General features: G+C 48.0%; 1 protein-coding gene across 1 annotated transcript in view; it reads right to left on the reverse strand.

Annotated features, from left to right (window-relative positions):
- Positions 1–962, reverse strand: part of ELF5 (E74 like ETS transcription factor 5) — a 29,243-nt gene extending 28,281 nt beyond the window's left edge. The window contains exon 1 of the mRNA XM_027577990.2: positions 789–962. The gene's annotated coding sequence lies outside the window, so the exon portion shown is untranslated. The remainder of the gene's footprint in view (positions 1–788) is intronic.
- Between the last annotated feature and the right edge of the window lie 5,038 nt (positions 963–6,000).

Genomic DNA, 6,000 nt, shown 5'->3' on the forward strand with positions numbered 1-6,000 from the left:
CCAGCTTACTCATCTGTAAAATGAAGAGGTTGTACTTAATGACCTCTGACATCCTTTCCAGTTTGTAAAATTTTTAGTCCATCCAAAGGTGGGTCCCCAGCTTCAGGTGGAGACTGGGGCATGTGGGCTACCGGTGGCGGCCAGCAGGGGGCAAATGCACACCAACCCCACACACTGCAGGGTCATCGAAGGGTCTGAGAACACAGCGGAAAAACCCTAACCATTGCTTTTCTGGAAGCCGTTTAGACAGCTAGACCACTGAGGTGGTGTGAGAGGGCAAAAAAGGGTTTCTTTTAAGCTATTATGTGCAGACAAATTCCTGAAAAATGCCCCAGACTGTAACAAGGCAGCTGTCTGCTCTGTATCAAGGGGGAGCTGTGAGCCAACGGCAGAAGGAGGAGTTTAGCCAAGGGGGCCGGTGGGCTTTCCTTGAAGCTGACTACTTTTGGGTGCAAAATCTAGCTCCCCTTCCTAAGGACAGTTTTAGGAACTGAGTAGAGAATTGAGTGCCTCTACGTATTCTTTGCGAGTCGCCCTTGGTTTAGCTGAGGAGGGGGTGGCTACGCAGCCCCAGGAGGCAAAAATGACTCTCTCAGGCAAGCACTTAAGTCCCTGTCAAACAGCTCCCAGGAGGCATTGTGACTGATGGAACTGGCGGGGGGGGGGGGGTGGCGGGGGGCGGCGATCCGGAGCTGGAGACCAGATGAACAGACCCAGGCCCCAGCCCTGGGCTCTAAGCCCTGATGCCCCTGACAATTCATCGAAAAGAGCAAAGAAAAGGTGCTTACGTGAGGACAGCGGTGGGTGACTAGGTCCAAAGAGGAGGCTTTCAAGGCAAGGCGCTCCCAGCACCAGCGTGCGATGGAAATAAAGGCACCTGTAGCCTTGTGATATAAGTAACACCTACAGACAGGTCCGTTTGGTTTTTCAGGTTTACGCACAGCCCCTTTGATGACGGTGACATACAGTGTGACATGGCTCCTTGGAGGGGGGGAATGGTTCTCACATGCAGAAAGTTTACCTTTATCCTGTTTTTGTGCCCAGCTCACCGCCCCCTCCAGGCTCCGCCCGCCCCCTCCGCTCCCCCTTTCCAGGGGACTCAGTAAACAAGCTGAGAATTCTTGCCTCTGGGAGCTTTGCTGGAAGTGCCCTGCGTTTGCTGGGAATTCTCGTTCCTGCAAGCTGGAGGGGAAACTCGCCATCCAGCCCCGGTGCCTGTCTCTGCCGCCTCCCTCCTGGGCTGGCGGAGTCCTGCACTTGTGGAAACCCCGTCATTCTCTCTTTTCCCCCTCTGTGGGGCAAAGAGCAGGGGCAGGATGGGGCAGGGGTTAAGAACACAGGCTCTGCAGCTAGGTGGTTTTGGGATTCAAATTCTAGGTCCTTCATTTTCTAGCTGTGTCACCCTGAATAACTTAACTGGCTAGCTAATAGCTTAACTGGGTCGAACGCAAACAAGAGTACCTACCCACTGGGCTCCTGGGGGGGGTCACATGAGGTAATGCGAGGGAAGCACTGAGTAAGCCCCCTGAGAGCCGTTTTCCTCGAGGGAGCACATCAGTGAGAAACCCCCTTCTCTACCACTTCCACCAGCCTATGCCGTGCAACTCGATGAAGGCGACAGCTGGCCTGTAGGAACGACGTGGGGGCTGTTCTACTTTGTCTCTCAAAGCCATCATTTCCTTGTTTCACTTCTAATATGAATTTGCTTAGCTTCTAGCATCTTCGGATGCAATGAGCCATGGGGAGGCTTTCTCCCTTCCCCTTCCTTATGGATGGAGAGAGAGGAAGAGATTTAGTGGCCCAGCTGGGTGTCTGTAGCTACGAGGTTGGGGGCCTGACTTGCATGCCAGCTCTCAGGTGTCTGGCTGAGAACTACCCACTTTGTAGCATGCCCCCACCCACCCACCCAAAGCAGAAATTCGACCTAATTTAGGCTGTGAAATGCAGTGTCCCCGGTAGCCTACGGATCAGCGTTTATAACGCTATGCCTCTTTGCAATGTGCTTCCAGCTCTCTTGGGCAGCCAAGACACTGTGTCCAAACTGCAGACTCCAAGCTTTAAAGTGAGAGCAGGGACTTGTTGGTTAGGTTTTCTTGGGAACTCTGGGCACGGGTACAAACGCACAAATACAAACACACATGGTTAGGAGAAACAAAAGGCAGTTCATTGGAGGACTCAGGGTGTCATGGGGAAATTGTTGAAGGAAGGTAAGACCATACGGACTTGCTGTGTAGCCTCAGGCAAGTCCAGTAGCGTCTCTGGGCTTATTTCCTCCCTTGGCGAAAGGAGGAGTTTGGATTAGAATCACGATCTTCAAATTCAGGGGCACAAATCCTGGGAAACTCCAGGCGTTCCCAGGAGGCCTCAGGGGGCTGCTGGGGATGGGAGGCTGGGAGCCGAGGGGGTCAGGCTCTAGACCTCTCCTCCCTGTTTCAATAAGAGCACCTCAGCTTTTATATAAATCTCCAGGGTAGGATTTCCTTTGAACAAAAGAATCTGCACTTAAAAAGAGTTTGCAAAGAATTGGATTAGATGGTCTTTGTGAATCCTTTAAGCTCTAAAATTCTGTGGTTTGCGTCTTGCTCCTTGGTGTCTAGGGAACCAAGATGGTCCTACACATCACATGCCCTGCTGCTGGGCACTTCCCATCCCGTCACGGGTTTCTGAAACGTTTCTCGTGTTTGGATCTGCACACACACACTCTTCTCAGTAGAAAGGTTTGCGAGGAAAACACCGTATTCTGCTTTTGTATTTGGAATATAGTCTTTTGGAGAAATGACCCCCCCCCCCCCCTTTTTTTCCCCTACGCTGTCTCGGCTCAACTACTTCAGAGTGAAAAGTTTTCTGGCAGTCGACGCATGGGACAACAAACTCTGTTTGTTTCCTGGTCCTGAATGTATAATACAGCATCTCTGAGGACCTATACGGGAAATTACAGGCTTCTGGACCAGTGGATAAAAGGGGTGATTAAGATAAAACCAAAATAAAAGAGGAATTTGACTAATTAATTCTAACTATCACACTGAACCTAAATTTGATTGGAGCGGAGATCTTCGACACCATCAAACACTCAGTTTATAACAACCATATTATGAATGTCGATCGAAGGCAAGAATTGGGAGTGGGGGATGCGGAAGAGGAAGGCAGAAAATGGTATGGAGCATTTTAGGATTTCCAGCCTGTCCTCCTGATGTCTCAACTGCACAGTAATAAGAGGTAACACTTAATTAGGCTCGTCAGAGCAACGTAGTGACTAAGACCAAGTTTTGGAAGGATCTGGTCTTCTGTTTGAATCCTTGCTTTGCCACCTGCCGGTGGGTTGAGCCTGAGAAACTTATTTGACGTCCTTACCTCCCAGTTCTCTCATCCGCAAAATGTGGAAGAAGGGTACATCTCTTTTGGGGTTGTTGGGTGAATTAAATGAAATAAAACCTGGGGACAGTCGGTGTGCCTCTACATGAGTGTGCTCTCTCTCATTGCTGTGCTGTAGATTGGTCAAAGTAATTAAACAGGGACACCACTAGACTTTGGTCACTCTAATGTCTTGGGACCCTGCACAAGGAAACCAAAACCTAAGCCAGACTCAATTTTGAATGCCATGATATCCGAAAAAAACGAAATTTAAAAGCCACCAATCACAAACTGCCAAGTAGCCTTTTCCAAATAAGGCAAGCACCTAAGCTCTAGCCTGTCAAATAATTCCCTTACTTGGCTTGCACGTCTGCCCTATAAAAGGCCTTCCCCTAGCTCTTGTCGGTGGTGGAGTGCCCCTAACCACTTTCAGTTTGGCGATGCCCAACTGGAATTGGTGTTTTTCCAAATAAACACTTGAAAATTTTACATATGCCTCCACTTATCTTTTAATACATTCATGCTATTAAATTTTCACAACTCTTTGATGAGGGAGTTACTTATTATCTCCGTTTTACGGATGAGGGAATGGAGGCACAGAGAGGTTAAGTAACTTGCCCACAGTCACACAGCTCATAAACGGGAGAACAAGGATGTTAGTCCAGGCTGCCTGCCTCCAGAGCCCATCCTCTTAACTACCATGATAACCAGTCCCTCGGTGCTCCTGGGGTGGTTGTGTGGGGTCAGAGAAGAAAGAATCATAAACACATGGAGCATCTACCATGTGCCAAGCATTGTGCTAGAATGCTCGCCTGCCTTACCTTGGTTATTGTTCACAATAACCCTGGGAATTAGCTACCACTACCCTCTCTTTTGGATGAAGAAACAGAGGCTCCAGGCTTGCTGGGTGGTGGCCAAGCCTGGGTTGAAGTCAGGCCTGCCTAGTGTTAAAACCACACTGTAGACACAGGAGCTCAGGTCGTCCTGAGCCTCTCTTCTTTTGCTCTGGCTTCAGCACTGCCTTCTGAAGGGATCCTTCCCTCTCTGTTGGTTCAAGATCCCTGGGTCTCATGGGCATTGAAGGCATAGTCTGTCTCTCACTGTAGAGTGGAAATTCTGGTACCTCATTGACTCCCTGGTATCCACGGTGTCCCATGGTTCTTGGGACGAAGAAGACACTCAACACATGTGTGTACTATGGAAGTAAATTCAAAGACAAGACACTTGACATAAGACCAAGACTCCTACCCAATTCTTTTTGCTAGATATAATAGGTTCCATGCTTTTCCTAGAACCTGCCCTGTTTAACCTCTGCCAATGTTTCTGTAGTCATATCTTCTCTCCTTCTATGTGCCACCCTTACCACCAGCCCAACCGGCAGCAGAGGCTGAAAACAGAAGGGGGTTACAAAACCACATTTAGGTAAAATTCATATACGATGCCATTAGCAAGGGAGATTTGCAGGGTGATGGTGGAATGCATGAGTTTTGGATCAGGATCCCTGTCTCTATTACCCTGATGCTATTTTTAGAAAAGAGTCTGCTGGAGAAATTCTACTTTTTAATGCCCTATTGACTCCAACATTGAAGAATGAAAAGTGTTCTGTCAGTGAGTGTTTATGACAACAAACTCCTGGCATCTGCCACCTGGAGAACATTTGATGAGGCACAAACTTTTCAGGGCCCCAGGTTCCTCATCTGGAAGTACTTACTGTGATTTCTGGTGCACAGTCAGTTCTTGCCAAATGACCACTATTGTGGTCTCTGGAGAGAAATGTGGATGTTGGTTGAGATTGCTGACCTTTGAGCATTATCATACCGAGTAGGATAATGTTGCCCTTCTGCAATGAATAATGGTAATTGCTCCCATTTATCAGGCCTTTAGTGGGTGCCAGGAACTGTCTAGCATGCTACATGTATTAAATCATTGAATCCTTCCATCATTCCTCCAACATAGATGCCATTATTATTATCCAAACTTTTCTAATGAGATAGGCATAGAGAGTTCAAGTACCTTGCCCAATATCACACAGCCAGTAGAACACAAAGAAGGAGTTGAGACTAGGTGGTTGCTCCAGCATCTACAAGCTTCACCATCGTGCTAGGATTTGGTACCTCTGGAGGAGGCAGAATCTAAGTTGAAGAGATACCAGTTTTCTTAGGCATCCCATGTTGCTGGCAGGATCCTTCAAAGTAAGGACAAGAGTTGTAAACCCATTGTCCCCTAAAACACCCAGCATGGACTTAAGCACGAGGAGGTGCTCAAGAAGTTCTTGTTGGTTGATTATTGTGTATTTACTTTACTTCCTCTTGGGGTATCTTTCCCCAGTCCCCTAGATCCATCTCATCCTTCAGCTCCTATGCTGTCCTGACCAGGAGCCCCACTGCAGTAGATGGTCACAGTGAGGTAGCTCCCTTGATAATCCCTCCTTGGCCATGAGCCTCACAAAGGCAATGGATCTTTGTGTGAGTTCAGCACCAAAGGCATTAGGGAAGGTAAACAGTGGCAAAGTCAATGGTTGGCAGACGCATAATGAAAATGAAGATAAGAATACTGATTTTGTCCTTATAAGGTTGAATTATGACAATTCTTATGAAACAGCTGTCACACCTGCTCGACTGTATTTCTAGTCTCCCTTTGTCCTATAAC

Source organism: Zalophus californianus, chromosome 11, assembly GCF_009762305.2.
Source record: "Zalophus californianus isolate mZalCal1 chromosome 11, mZalCal1.pri.v2, whole genome shotgun sequence".
Lineage (NCBI taxonomy): Eukaryota > Metazoa > Chordata > Mammalia > Carnivora > Otariidae > Zalophus > Zalophus californianus.